This window comes from Protopterus annectens, chromosome 10.part0, assembly GCF_019279795.1.
Source record: "Protopterus annectens isolate FY-2018-M chromosome 10.part0, PAN1.0, whole genome shotgun sequence".
NCBI lineage: Eukaryota > Metazoa > Chordata > Ceratodontiformes > Protopteridae > Protopterus > Protopterus annectens.
Window position 1 is genome coordinate 1,582,646,726 of NC_056744.1, and position 15,786 is coordinate 1,582,662,511.

Below are 15,786 nucleotides of genomic sequence, written 5' to 3' on the forward strand. Positions count from 1 at the left end.
GTCAGTGACTGATCTGGGCACAATCAACGTTTACCCAAAGCATTGTGGAGATGGTTAGTGTGCTCTGTGGATTCCATGATGATTTGCAACAAGTGCCAAATAACATGTAGTACAGGGGCAAGGAACTTAAAGTGCTGCTGAGGTTACTGGTAGCAAATCTAGCCTCCATCTGTGCATCCATGAGGGATATTGCAACTGTAATTCAGCCTGTCTCTAAAGGTCATGTTTTCCATGGTCCTTGGAGGTCTAGATGAGGGTGGGTTTTCAAAAGACCATTTCAAATCAGACTATACACACACACACCATTCATGAGATGGCATGACTTCTCCAGGTGGGTACACAGATTGCCATCCCTAATCATAGGCATTGCCATGTCATACTCAATGGCACTCTTCTTGCTCAACAACTGAGATGCCTCATTACACGACATGTTCCCTTTCATATAGTTCTATCCCCCCTTCCCTGTCACCTATGGATGCATGGCCTGCCATCCCTGTTCAATAGCAATGACCATTTCATGGGCAACAAAACCTGTCAGGATCAATGCATGGTATTCTTTATCAAGGTGAATGGTCACAGTGCCATACTTCTACCTATTCCCTGTTATGGACTTCATCAAACCCAGAGGCTGTCCGTCACCACAGTGGACAGTGCCAGTGGTCATGTGATGGTAGCTTTATCCCACCACTGAAGAATATAATCTCAGTCTCCCTACAACCTCCCAGAGTACATGGCTACCATGTTCACCTCCTAATCCCTACCCTATTCCATAGTGTTGCAGTCACCTGTCATTGTGCCCCTCCACATATGCAACTTATGACTGCACTCTGACAACCCCCCCCAACATTTGATTATGGTGATGGCTGATGTTCAGCATGGCCAGTTCATGTACTGTCCTTCATATTCTGGGTGTGATAATGCATGCATCATTTTGTCCTACTGACTGTATCATGGCCTCTCATTGTGAACCAGACATTACCTCTTTGTCAGTGATGCAATGCATTGTGCCTAGCTCTGCTTTGACTGCAGTACTGCTACTGTATGTCCCTCACCTGATTCTCCACCCTGCATTTCTAGTGTTGGTACAAACTGCTCTGTTTGATCAATGGCATGTTGTACAACATGGCACATGCAACAAAAATCTTTCTGCAGATAACTAAATTGTATTGAGTTCTCCCTCCTGACATATCTAAGCAGTGGAAGAGTCTCTTGAGTAGTTTGAACACCCCGCTCTACTAGATTACACATGTAAGCATGTGGTGCATTATAGGCCATTTCCTGCATGGTTGACCATATGTCTGCTTGCGTGGCATCTATATGCATAGACGTATCTATCTAGCTTGTGTGCATGCTCACCAACTAGAGGTTCTTGTGGGAAATCCCCTTGCAGGAACCTTTGGAATGGGTTGGATGTATGCCAGATGTATGAGTTATGTTGACTGTCCAGGTGGTGCACAGACACATTACAGTCCACTTGGTAGCTCAGGGAGTGGAAGCTCTTCTTGGTGATATATCACAGTCCCTCTAAACTAAGTGAGGTCTTGATAACAATGTCTATGTGCTGTATGAGATTGCCAAGACCTCAGTAAAAATGGGCAATGTTCTAAAATGCCCATATGATGCTGTTCCTCTTCACTGCAGTCTTGGGGAAACCAGATATAATCCTTCATTTAATGATGAGGAATTATTTTTGGATGCATGAGGCTGACCCCTACAATATCCTTAATATGTCCCCAGTAGATGGCTGAAAGTTCCCTATAGCTAAGATGGTTAAAGCTACATGTACCTTAGTACTCTTAGGAAAGGGAATACCATGCATCTTCAGCGATTACTCTTGCGGGCAGTACAGTTCAACAAGGTGTTTTGTCTCATACCTCTCAACCTCTTAGCACAAGCAATCAAGGGACATACACTGTAAAATAGGAACAGATTTTAAATATTGGTCTTATAAACTTAGAAAGTTGATAGAATAACAGGTTTTGCTTCAGCATGTATTTTCTGAAGGATATTAAGTCTGAGACAAGTTGCAAAAACACACAAGCTTTATGAGGAAAAGAATATGAAGCAAAATCTGGACATTCTTCAAAATGTGGACAGCTGAGAGGTACGTCCAGTCTCCTAGTTAACCCAGAAGCGGTCTTAACTCTGTTGATGAGTATGCTAGTGATATGCCAGGGGCTGTCTGTATCTCCTCTGTTGGTTAATGGCCTGAACATACAGCAGTTCAGGATCTGTCTCTAATGCCAGCTGATAGCATATGCTGCTGAACTATCACTGCTGCTAACACAAGCATCACTCCTCTCATGTACACTGAGATTCACAGTTTTAGAAAACAGGTATGTGCCCAGGAGCATGTTACAAATTTCTGAATTAGTCTGACATTTTGAGTGTTATCATTTGCATGCACTCTGCTGCTGATTTGCATCTAATTCCTCAGTTCAGAGTCAGTATACACTCACTATTATGCATTGCATACCTCGTTATGTTACCCACTGCATGACCCTGCCATCTGTGTTCTAGAATTAGCTACATCCTATACATTGCTGCTACCCACAGTAAATTGCACTGTGCAGTTCACTAACTGTCAATGAATCATGACAAATGTACCTAGTTCAATTTCTGCAGTAAATAACAACATTCAATTTTAAACTGATGCAGTCTGGGTAAGGTAGTTGGAATGAATTTCACTCCTCACTCTAAAACTGAAAAAATTCATATAAGCTGAACTTAGAATTTGAACATCATTCTCTAAAAGTTTAAAAAAGGCAGTTGTCAGGATGAGCAAGTGGTTTAAGGTGCTATGTTTAGGTTGAAGTCTCCCCTGAAGGCATAGGTTTGAATCAGACTTCTGACTAATGAGTTTTGGGGGTTGGGGGTTGGCATAAAGATTAAATTGTTCACCTCACAGACCCAAGATACAGGATCTGATTCTCCCCTTTAAAGGGAAATTAGTATGTTTAAAATAACCTTCAAGGGTGCTAGCCTAATGCTTACCCATAAACCCAAAATTCACATTGCAGCTTACATCAGATACAAAACGTAAGAGGATAAACATTCATCAGTCGCTGCAGTTATACCTTCTGCGATGTGCACTTTTAATTCATTCTGGATCTCTTCCTGCGTAATCTCACTAAAATACCTATTTTATTCTTTCTTAAACTGACCCTTTCTTTTTCACTTTAGAAACTGCTGTGAATAACCACAGCATTCTGCAGTATTACTGTGTCAGCTACTTATCAGATCAGATAAAAATATTTTTACAATCCAGTAACATTGTTGGTGTCTTGTTCTTGCTGACCCTACTTATGGACCCATTGCAGTACTACTGCTAATGTGCTCAAATTCACACCTCCTCTGTCACTCTTTAGCAGGCCCTTCTTTTTTTAAATGACTGTATGGTCATGCTTACATTATCACATCTTTTTCTGATTCTTCTATTTCCTGATTAATGAGTTCTTCTTCTGGTCATTTATCATCCAATTCACACCATGATTAAATTGTTCCACTTCTGATGCAGAAATTTTAACATCTAATTGTGCATAACCGTCCGTTATTACAGGAAGCAGATTTGTTTTAACTGGATCTTTCTTGGATTCTATTTTTACCCATTCACATTCATTGTTACAGGCAGCAGTTCCATTGTTTTTTTTTTTTTTTTTGAAAACCAAATTCATTTCATTTGTGTTATTAAAAGGTTTACCTGGAAATGAGAAGGCTTTCAACCCTCTTAAATGTTACATATAATCCATCATATCAACCAATTGGCTAATGATAATTATAGAACTATAGGTTGTATAAAAAGATTTATAAAGTCTAGGAAATCAAACATAATGAAGTCATTGTTTGTTAGTTACATTAGACCCAAACTTGAGTATGGAATAACAATATGGAAACCCTATAGGAAAACAAGCATGAATAAACTGGAAAGAGTACAGCGGAAATATACTAAGGGCATCCATGGATGTGAAAATCTAAGTTATTATGAAAGACTAAAATATCTGAACTTGTACAGTGTCTCTTACAGATATTTAAGAGGAGATCTTATTCAGGTATATAGGGCATTTAGGGACAATTACCTCTGGGAATGTTTGGGGTTATCAAAAAGTACTAGAGAATTGTCAGATAACCTATGTAGAAGATTCTATAGGAATGAGAAGTGTACAAATTGGTTCTCTGACAGAATAACTGATGCTTGGAACAGACTACCAAATTACATTAAATCAAGTACTAGTTTAGATATTTTTAAGAACAGCCTGGACATTTATTATGGGAACAAGTGTTTTAGCATATTGGCAAGCTAGAAGGGCTTTAATGTCCATGCTTGAAACATTTATATGTATGTATATACTTTTATACCTTAAGATTGTTACATTAAAATACATGTCCTATTGTTTTAGCATTATCTTTTAAGTTTAACATCTCACTTTTAACTTTATTGCAATTTTATGTATTATTTTGAACAAGTGAAGCAAAGAAATTACTGTTTCTTCTTCTATGTTTATTTATAATTTGATCTACAGACATTTCTGTTGATGCAACAGTTCTTACTGGCCACACATCTTTGGTTTCTAGGCAATATATTGTTAGTAAATTCAAATCAGACTGAGCATTAGCACATACGTTTTATAATGTTTTTATCACATCAGCTAAAGCTTACCCAGACAGCTGTAGCAGCAACAAATCCACATAAGATAAAGGTTCTTAATATGCAGACCCAGCAAAGAGACTCAAAGTGCATAGCCTGGCTTTGAGGTGCAGTGGCTGGAGCCCTGATTATGACCAGATGACTGGGGTTTGATTAGTGGCCTCAGTGAGGCAGGAAAGGAGAGCCAGGCTGTGAGGGGGAGGAGTGAAGAGGTGTGGCCTGCTTGCCTCTCTAGGAAGGGGTGGGGTGGGTGCATGCATTGGGATGCACATAGAGAGGTGCAGTTCTCTAGTGGAGACTGGCGGACATAGCCGGCCTTAGGCATAGGCCAACTAGGCGGTCGCCTAGAGTGCCGCTCTAGCAAGGGAGCTTTTCCAGTATTTATTTAATGTAGGTAGACCAGGATGGGGGCAGTGGGTAGTGTGGTGTGGAGCATCGTGGAGCCCTTTTGCCTAGGGCACCAGTTGACCTAAGGCTGCTCCTGCTGGTGGAAACTGCCTTCTGTTCTTTGGCAGGTGGTGGAAAGGGGATATATGAAAGGAAATGCCCCCTTGCAGAGGTGAGGGAACATCTTTAACAGTCATCCCTTTACATGTCCCCACCCCTGTGCATGCAGGGAGGATAAGGGATAAAAAGAGAAAAAAAAATCAAGAAGCACACCTGATGGTTGTCTAGAACAAATGGACCAACTGTCTGAAAAGTGGAAAAGCAATCAAGACCCACACCCGATGAGGCTTAACATGTGACGTTCACTTTGCAGCCTGGCTCTGCCCGGTTTTATAACTACAGCTTGCCATATAATATTTTAAAATTCTGCAGAAACATGTTATTTCACTGCAGTCCATGATGGTACTATTGAAGTACCAATGCAAATCTACAGTTAAAGTGAAAACTATGTTACCTTAATCAATTCCACTGAAGAAAGGGTAAGGAAAAAATGCTTCTGAGGGGGAGGAAGAATTTTATATCTGATAGATGGATTCCCTTTTTGAACGAGTCTCAAATCACAGTGACCCATCACCTCAGTCTTCAGGAACCCCTCTAAGATACTACTTTTGGGAGGACTCTGACCAATATGGGAGATAATTTTTGATGACCAGCTGGAGATGGCTCCTCCTCAAAATTGAAGCATTACAGACAAGACAGTTGTCATGGCAACAAATGGGGGAAATCAGAAGAAGCCGAAACTTGAGAGAGAAGGGAAAATATTGAAACTGTATAACATCACTGGGTATTTGTGAGGGATGGGTGAGTAGAAGATTAGTCTGAATGAGGGGGTCGAAGCTAGAATCAGAGGGGCTGGAGCTAAATGGCAGAAAGAGACAGAGGTGGTGTTGGACAAAAGAATTCTAAAGAAGATGAAAAGGAAGGTGTACAAATCAATGGTGCAACCAGTGCTTCTGTATAGTACAGAAACCTGGGCAGTAAAGGAAGAGTAATTGCGGAAGCTGGAGGTGATGGAGATGAAATGTCTGAGATAATTAGCAGGATGCACATTGTGGGACAGAGAAATACACTATGACATCAGAGCAGAAGCCAAAGTAGATCCAGTTAGGGGAAATGTCACAAATAACAGATTATTTTGGTTCAAGCACATGTGCAGGGAAGCAGTAGACAACTTGGGGAAGAAGATTTGAGAGAGCCAGGAAGAAGGCAAGTGTAAACAATGCATCCAGAAAAGAGATGGACGGACTGCATGAGAGAAGACTTGTGACAGTAAGGCATGACTATCAAAGTACCTAGGAAAGTGGCACAAATTTGAGAGAAGTGATGACATTTGATGCTACACCCTGACCCTATGTAGGAAAATGGGGAAACGGGTGTTGTTGATTATAATAAGAAGGAGAATAATTAGAAATTATGTACATAAAACAGATTAAGTGGTGTGTTCCCACTTTATTTTAACCTATGTTCTCAACAACTTGACAGACAGGATCTAATACCAAAGAAAGCAGAGAGTTTTTTCATGGTGTATATGTAGAGGCCAAAATTATACAGTAATTTAAAAGAAGACTCCGCAGCAATGTTTTTATAGTCATGTGAGCACTATTAGCCCATCTCCATTTTGACAGAAAGTCTAAACTTCTAGGCTTATAAGGTAAGAAAAATCTACAAGTTCAGGCATTATTTTTTTGTTAATATTTTTGGCACAGAGTAGAGCCACCCCAGTGTATTCTGAATTAGATTTTACTAGGATGGAATGTCCAGCAGATGGACTCTGTCTAAAAAAGGCATTACAGTGGCAGCAAAGGCTTTAGCCAGAAAGTAAAATCCATGGTAAGAGAGGGGCAGACCATCCCTAGCAAAGCAGGAAGGCTTGCCAGCCATTTTTGTCCTGCTCTGACACATACTGGATCACCTTAAGATCAGACCAGCCACATAGCCAATTATTAAAGCCAATTTACTTTGTCTTTGAAATCCTGGCATTTGTTTGGGTGATGGAATAATACCACTCAGCCCCAGTGTCTCTCGTGCCTCAGACACATGCATAGCAAGGTTAATCTTCTCCTTCTGCATGCCCTCTAGATACAGCACCTAAAGATATTCATCCTGCATGGGCTACTGCAAGCTTATAATCATATTAGCCAGTAATAAGAGATCTAAGAGTCCTTGTTAAATCCCTGGACCTGTCTCCCTAAAGATAGTTCCTAGGTTCATAGGTTCATAGGTTCATAGGTAGGTACTAGGCTATTGGCCCAAGGGCCTAAGTAAGCCTAGCCAACAAGGTTTTTTGGAGGATAGCATCTTGGTTCTGTTTGGGATAGCATGATCCATGCACTCGTGTAAGTGCTTATCGAGTGTATCTGTGTAGGATTCAGCAGTCATAACTGTATTGTCCATCTGCATGGGTGTCATGAAGTTCGCCACTTCTGTCTTAAGAAGCATGAAGTTGGCTATGGAGAATTTTTTTACTGTGGTTTCCTTAATGGTGGGTGGGGGCTGGATGCGGATATCTAGGGTGATTAACTTATGGTCGGATCTGACCAACGAGGAGTTGACTTCAGTTGTGGAACACCGGTCATTCATGTTGGTAATAACTAGGTCTAGGATATTGTTGCCCCTGCTATGTGGATAAGTTGATCCAGAGCATTGGAATTTATGAATTCCAGAAAGAAAGTGTTGAGTGAGGGAGTTGGTACATGAGTAGTTTTCCCAGTTAATGGTGGGATAGTTGAAATCGCCCATTATTAGGGTGTTTGGTTGACCCCTAATATTTTCCAGTATATCAAGAAAAGAGGAGTGGGAATCTTGGGGCATGGTGGGGGATCTGTAGCAAGCTACAATTTGGATTGCAGTTTTGCCCAGAGTTAGTTGCACTTGGATAGCCTCGGATGCATTATGCTGCGAAACTAGCCTGGAGGTGTGGATATCCTTAATGAATATGGACACACCTCTGTCTTTGGTGTTCTGGTCCAGGTTAGATGGCCAAAAAGTGTGGTATGACTTATAGCCTGGTAATGCAGGGGTGCTCTCTAGAGCCTTGAACCAGGTCTCAGTCACTGCACAGATAACCATTCTATTCTTATGAAGCATGGCAAGGTTGGTATCCATATGTGTTAACAACAGAGTTGCCTAATACTACAACATATTTGTGGATGGAAGCAATCTCAGTGGGCCCTAAGAGTTTGACGTTTGTACCCTTGTGACTGTCTGAGGAATGCATACTGGTTATGAGCATGTAGGCTTAAGATGGCTCTATTGCTATGTGAACTAATGGCAGTGGTTTCTTAGTCCTCCATGTGGAAAGCTTATGCAGTGTTATCTCCAGCATAATTTGATGTGCTGGAAGTGCTCTGTCTGTGCTGTGGGAGCACGTGCTCATGTGTGTGTGTGTGTGTGTGTGTGTGTGTGTGTGTGTGTGTGTGTGTGTGTGTGTGTGTGTGTGTGTGTGTGTGTGTGTGTGCTACGTACTGAATGCGGTTTGAGGTGAGAAAGTATCTTCCATGTTCAGTGAATAATTACACGTCTGACATACTGAAAGTCAGGAAGTAATAAAGGGATTAGAGAAACGTGGTATTTACTGCATTGCCTCAAAATACCTAGTGGTGCAGGCTGGCTGGAGAGGGGAGAAATGTTGGCTGAGATTTCATAATGGCCAGTGCCATCAATAAGGTATAAAAAGCAGGATAGCTTAATAACCTCTTCTTGGTACAATACAGGAAGGTATAACAGATCAGATCAGAAAAGTGAGATAATATGAGAAAGGATACAAGAATATGAGGTATAACTACTGCGGACTCTGGACACAGTACAAAACAATGGTAGTATTCACAAGTACAAAAATGCAGATGAGACAGTCTTACCCAATAGTTTCATGTGCAGCATCTGAGAGCAACAGTTTCAATCAATCAGTGCAATAACAACAACAATGATCAAAAGTGACATCAAGTGCCACTAACTGCTGAAACAATATCTTCATTTGGTCTCTACCTAGCTAGTAGCAGCAGTGAGCAGCAAATCTTTCACGGTGGATCCAGATGCAGTGGCTACAGATAATCTAAATGAAGGTTTACATTTATCTTTTAGTATCAGCAACAGTGCAAATTTATTTGAAAACGCATAATACTAGCAATAATGCAGTATTAGTTTTGATGCTGCCAGTACTGAACAAAACTTGTAAAAACAACAAGGTGAAAGAGTGCAATATTACTTAAACATAGAATCACTACAGTCAACATTCAGCAGAATAACAGTACTAATTTTGACAACGCAATCAGATAAAATGCAGTCAGTACGTCAGTAAGTTATAATGAAGACAGCAGTTTCCACTATATGCAATAAATCAACAGCAAAATCAATCACAGTAGCGCAACTAAACGATTGCAGAGAAGATAGTAAATTCAATATGATCTACAAAAAGGATATAGTGTTTGCCTGATCTAGTATGCATAAACGTATTTTGCAGTGTAATGTTGCAGACTAGCTATCATCTTATTTGTAGTAAGATTCTTTGTTTTTTGCTATAGATGATAAAAGTGAATATGAATAATACCAATAAATAAAGACAACTAAGAGTGTACACACACACACACACACACGCACACACGCACACACGCACACACACACACACACACACACACACACACTCACACACACACACACACACACACACACACACACACACACACACACACACACACACGTGCACCAACCGCCAACAAGCAGTAAAATGGCAAAACTCCTTATCTACCCTCCTACCTGTCACCCTAGGGGTCTCTTCTTTTCAACATGTTCACCAACAAACTCAACAAAGCTACCCGGCATGCCACTCTAGTCCAGTACACAGATGACGCCACTCTAATCTACTCTTCCCCATCACTCCTTCAACTCCAGGAATTGACACAAGAGTCCTTTACCACCATTGAAACCTAGTTAGGCTACTCTCAACTAGTACTTAACCTCAATAAAACAAAGCTAATGATATTCTATCCCACTACTTTTACAATAACCAGACTGACAAACATAGGACTTTGTCTTCTATTCCTCAGCCTCAATATCAGTTTGCACTGTATCTGATGGAACAGCTGTCAAAAGAAAAGCACTACAGGTGACCCACACCACTAAGAAGAGACACTTTTATTCCAAAATGTTTCTGTCCTCAAAGAAAGACAAAGTTTGGAGATTTGTACTTGGTCAATTGAAGGTGAACAAATCCACTGTTTCAAAAAAAATAAATAAATAAATAAATAAAGCAAAACTGTAACTTTAAAGATCACAGACAATAGTTATTTTACAACAGCCTTAAACATGCTACATGCATACCTTTACATGCCAGTGAGACATTCTCACAAGAAATAAAAGTTTCAAATAATAGATTTCTAGTTCTGATTTGCTACTTTCCCATTTGGTTTGCCCAAAGCCCCAAGAGTATTTAAAATATGCTAAACCACTGTAATTGTACACCTAAGGAAGCAACAGGTTTTGTAAAAGGAGGTCCGCCTTCTGTAATAACAAGGCTATTGTAGCAGTTTTTGGACCACTTAGCAGATAAAAACTTTCATGGGCTGGTCATCTCTTTCCACCTTTTTGATTGTGCACTGCATTTCTTAGAATCTCCATAAAATCTGTCACACTACTGTTCAGGTGGTCAAAAATGGCTTCAGGCTGCTTTTTGTGACACTTAGTAAAATCTATTTTTTTTCAGTGGTTTCATTGTGTTGTTGAGTATTACTCTGCTGAAGTTACAGCTGGATAAAGCAAATCGGTCGATGCTTCAACCAAATAAATAAAACAAATGGAAAAAAAAAATTTTGCAAAGGAACAAGCTTCTCTCTATCTCGCATGGGGGGATTTTGCTCCAACCCCCCCCCCCCCCACCACCATTATGTGTCTGTAGTAACTCCATTGTCAAACAAGCATGTAAAAAAAAAAAGGGCAAAACACTTTCACTGACTGCCAGAGCACTCATAGAATCCTTACTGGCAGTGGTTCTGTGGAGACCAACATACCTTTCAACCTCTTAGTGCAAGAAATCTGGACAAAGCCCAACAAAATGGAGGGACAAAGGCCCCATAATAGGGACATATTTTAAATATTGCTCTTATCAATGTATAAAGTTGCTAGAGTAACTGTCTTTTTTTTTTACTGTAACATGCATTTTATGAAGGATTTAAAGTTTGAAATTGAAATGTATGTCATTATTTAGTGGCTTCAATCATCAGATCATGCCAGTGACTTGACAGAAAACCACAAATTTTATGAGTAACAGACCAAAAATATGAGCCAAAAATCTGGGCATTCTGAGAAAGTCTGGACAGTTGAGAGGTATGGAGAGAAGTAATCAATGAGTTGCACACTGGGGAAGTGTACTCACTGTGATGAAACCACTGAACACACCTAATCAAGACTAGAGAAGCTTTGTTTAATTCATTGGGTTGTTTCTATTTTCAAACTTATTTTTAGAAAATTCCTTTGCAATTTTTCTTTCAGAATTTATTTTTATTGTTTCTCAGGCCTAGGCCTTTCTGTCATGTTTTAAAATAACTAAGCATTCTTTTCATACTTTTCCCTGTAGATAAAACATCCTTTCCATCTACAGGTGAACCCAGTGCTTATATTGCTTGGGTGTCACTCACAACATCCATACCTGTTCCCTGTTCTAAAACACAGTCAGAAATGGGGTAAGACCTCTGGCTCTCGTACTTTGTTCTCCTAAATCCCAGTCTAATAGTCTTCAGCAACAAGAGTTGCATCCTCTTCCTTCTCAAACATAAAGAGGAAATTTACTTCAGTCAATGTTTTGTCTTCTTTAATTTGTCAAGCCTTCCCTGGTTACTAGTTTAAAACGACAGAACCAGTTACTAAGATTATGATCAGGGTGACAAATGACTTAGTGCAAGTGGTCAAACTTTCATTTGTGGTTAGAAGTTTTGCCTTCCCAGTCCTCAAGGCCAATTCCTTCCAGGTTGGATACCTATCCTGGCTTTTGTGCTACTCTAACTACAAAGGTCTTGCAGAGCCTATGCTGAGGGCTTACGGCAGGGTGCCTGCTGCACAATCCCCCAGCCAATCTGCAGCATGGTGTAGGGATCCCTTTATGTCTTTTTCTTCCCACCCTGCCTCCCCTAATACATTGGAGCTGTCTCCAATGCCACAGTTTTCTCAGCTGACATATTAGCTACTAGGATGCCAGCCCCATCCAGCTGATGTCACCACTAGATTGCCATCCACCTCCTTACTGATTGCAGTACTGGAACCCATCTGCATTCCATTTACTGTGGTGCAGATGCCACTAATGTCAGCAATTTTCTTGTCATTAGGGGTATTAATCCCCTTATGCCCACTGTATCATCACTGAGTTCAGATCCTTAGCTATTTAATTTTCAGCTTTGATGCTGACAGTCTTGACCCTTGGGTTTTCAGTGCTAGTGATATCGGCATTTATCTAGCTCCTTGCACCAGTTCCCATAACCAAACAGCCTGTCCCCTGATATCCCTGAGTATCATTTTTGCTCCCCCAATGCCGAACTAAAGCATATATATATTCTCTTACCCCTTGGTTTTATCCTTCCAACCTATGCTACCTAAAAGCAGTCAGGGATAAATCCTGCATAACTAATGGTTCAGTGGTGATATTTTCTGTAGGTTCCTTTTTTCAGAAATTCCAAGGAATAAAAACAGTTTAATAATGCAAGGATTATGAAGTACCCAAACTGACAGGAATGAATTCAGATATGGATTACCAAGTTAAGAGTCTGATGCCCTGTAGTATATTCTAGCTATGTTAACAATGTGCCTCAACTATGTACTTTAACAATACCTATGTTGCAAGGCCGCAAAGCCAGCCTGCTTTACTTGTTTAATTAATGCCCAGTTTGAGAAACATGCTGTTATTTTCTACTTCTTAGAACAAAATCCCTAGAACTTCAGAAACCTTCTGTAAATATGTGTATTTTAAGAAACATGCAAAAAAGAAGTAACCTTTTGTAGAGCAGGAGCTTTAAGTAGATTAACAAATGAAGATAAATAATGCAGCTCCCAAATGAAATGGAAGGTGTAATAATGCCAAGCACCTTTTAATGTGTTTGGGAAATGCACTGGTGTATAATGTATACAACACAGAAAAACTTTTTGCAGTTATATCAGACTACAGTGTCCTGCACTATTTAGCATGCTTAGTTGTAGTCACAGTGGAGATGGGTGCGTGCTGCATATGTGTGACACCTTCCTGCCTTCACCCAGGTCCAAATGACCCATTTGAGGTTTTGAACCCATTGACACAGCACCAGAAGCAGTATTACAAGTCTTCTGCAAGCTAGGCAGCCTCTATTTCCCCTTCTAGTGCTATTCTCAAGTCAAATGCAGCACACAAATACCCTACACATTATTTGCTATTGCTTGAAAACTAATTCAATGTGGCTGAAACAAAGTAAATGAATCTAACAATATATACTCTCATACTCTTAATCATGGAAAAAACAAATTTTTTTTCCTGCATTCACTATTATTGATCCACATCACCGGACCTTAAGAAGTTTACTTTAGTTATCAAAACATTTACATTGCATTCTTTTTCTTCTGATTTGTTATAGTGTATTTACAAAAAATAGGGCTGAAATGTACAGCTATTGACAAACTACTGCACTTTAGTGTAGTCTGGGAACGTTTTTTAATCAACACTGTTCATCAGCCGCAGATCAATAGGAATCAGTTAGGAAACTGCCTCAGATGTGGCATATTCTAATCCAAGGAATTAAAAGGTATTCAGCTGTGATTCACAGAAATACAGAATTTATTAGGAGAAAAAGACTAGCTTACTTTGAAGTGTGCCGTCTGATCTCATCTCTGCCTGATGTCTGCAAAAAGTCCTTCAGAATTCAAGCAATCTTCACAAATTCTTGTTTTTGATATATATATATATATATATATATATATATATATAATATATATCTACACATAGATACACACACACACACACACACACACACATATATTTCTGCATGTGTGTGTGTGTGTATATATATATATATATATATATATATATATATATATATATATATACACATATATATATATATATATATATATATATATATATATATATATATATATATATATATATATGTCTTTTATATATGTGTGTGTGTGTGTATCTGTTTCTACATATATATATATATATATATATATATATATATATATATATATAGACATATCTATCTATACCCCGCATACACACAAATACACAAATTCTTCCATTTTCTCACATCATTGCTTTTTAAATATATTCTATATGTTTATATTATTAATTCTTCATGCTCCAACCAATGCCTATATTCCTATCACCTCTGTAGACAGGATACTTCCTGTAACTACCACTCTTTCAGTGAAGTAATAACTTCCCATATTCTCCTTTAGCTTCAACTCATCCACTGCATGACATACTAATGCCAGAAGGGCTGTATACTGAAAGGCATAATAATGTGGCAAGACTGTTGCACTAGGGATTGTACAAATATCATGGTACTGAAGCGGCTGAGTGGCTGAAAAACACTGGAAACATGAGCCACAAAGTGTCATAGAAAATTATGAAGTCTACATCACAGGGATCATCCATTACCAACAGTTCAAAATATAGATGCTAGAAAACCGGATATAGTGGTCCATGAAAAGAAAACAAAAGTAGCATTGATCACTGAAATTACCACACCCAGTGAATACAGTTTCTTGCATACAGAGAGACACAAAGTTATAAAATATCAGGATCTGCAGGCAGAAACAAGAGCAATGTGGAAGAAACATACCCAGGCAGTTCCAATAGTAGAAGGAGCAATGGGTCTTATAAAAACAAATCTACAATCGTATTTAGATATGTTACCAATACATGTAACTCTGTACAAATTGCAGAAGGAGTCATTACTGGCCACATTGCGGGTGCTGCACAGAGCACTTCTGGCTAAAAGATTTAACAATACTAACTTCATGAACTTTAATCGTACTTTGACTTAGGCATGGGGTTCATTCCTGTCATGGTATTAGAAACCCAAAAGATTTGGAGAAATTTAAACAGACAGTCCTAATTGCTGTGTTCATTCGCTTTATCAGACTTCTGAGTTATTGAGTTTTATTGACTGATTGACTTGATTTTGATTTATATACTGTTCTGTATGACTGTTGTTATTTTCCTTAAGGATCTGCATTCTAAATTCTCTATATTAACTTTGGTCCCATCAACCTCTTCAAGCAAGAGGGAACCCAGTCAAAACCCCCTTTGCAACCAGCCATGTTAGCTTGAGATACAGCTTTACAGCACAGTTTCACTCTACAGGCATCCTACATTCCTTCAGGGCAAAATTGTGTGGCACTCAAGCTTAGCAGGACAAGGGCAGACCCTCATGAATGGAAACTAGATTGGGGGTCTTCCAAGATTTGATCCTTTTGTGGGGAATTCCTCAAATAGACCTATTTGCCTCTACTCTGAGCAATCACTTGTCACGATTCTGCTCCAGGAGTCCAAGCAAGAAGGCCTAGAAGACAGATGCCTTTTCCTTTCCTTGGACAGGAATGTTCCTTTATGCTTTTCTGCTCTTTCCAATGATGTCCTGGGTACTTCTGAACATTCAGAAGGAATCTCCCAAGATCATTGTGATGACTCCCTTCTGGTCCTGGCACCAGTGATTCTTTTTTTTCTTTTGGAAATGGCC

At 39.5% G+C, this 15,786-nt stretch overlaps 1 protein-coding gene across 1 annotated transcript in view; it reads right to left on the reverse strand.

Moving 5' to 3' along the window:
- The window catches only part of STX1B (syntaxin 1B), a 915,847-nt gene that overhangs the window by 412,886 nt on the left and 487,175 nt on the right, over nt 1-15,786 (reverse strand). The window lies entirely within an intron of this gene.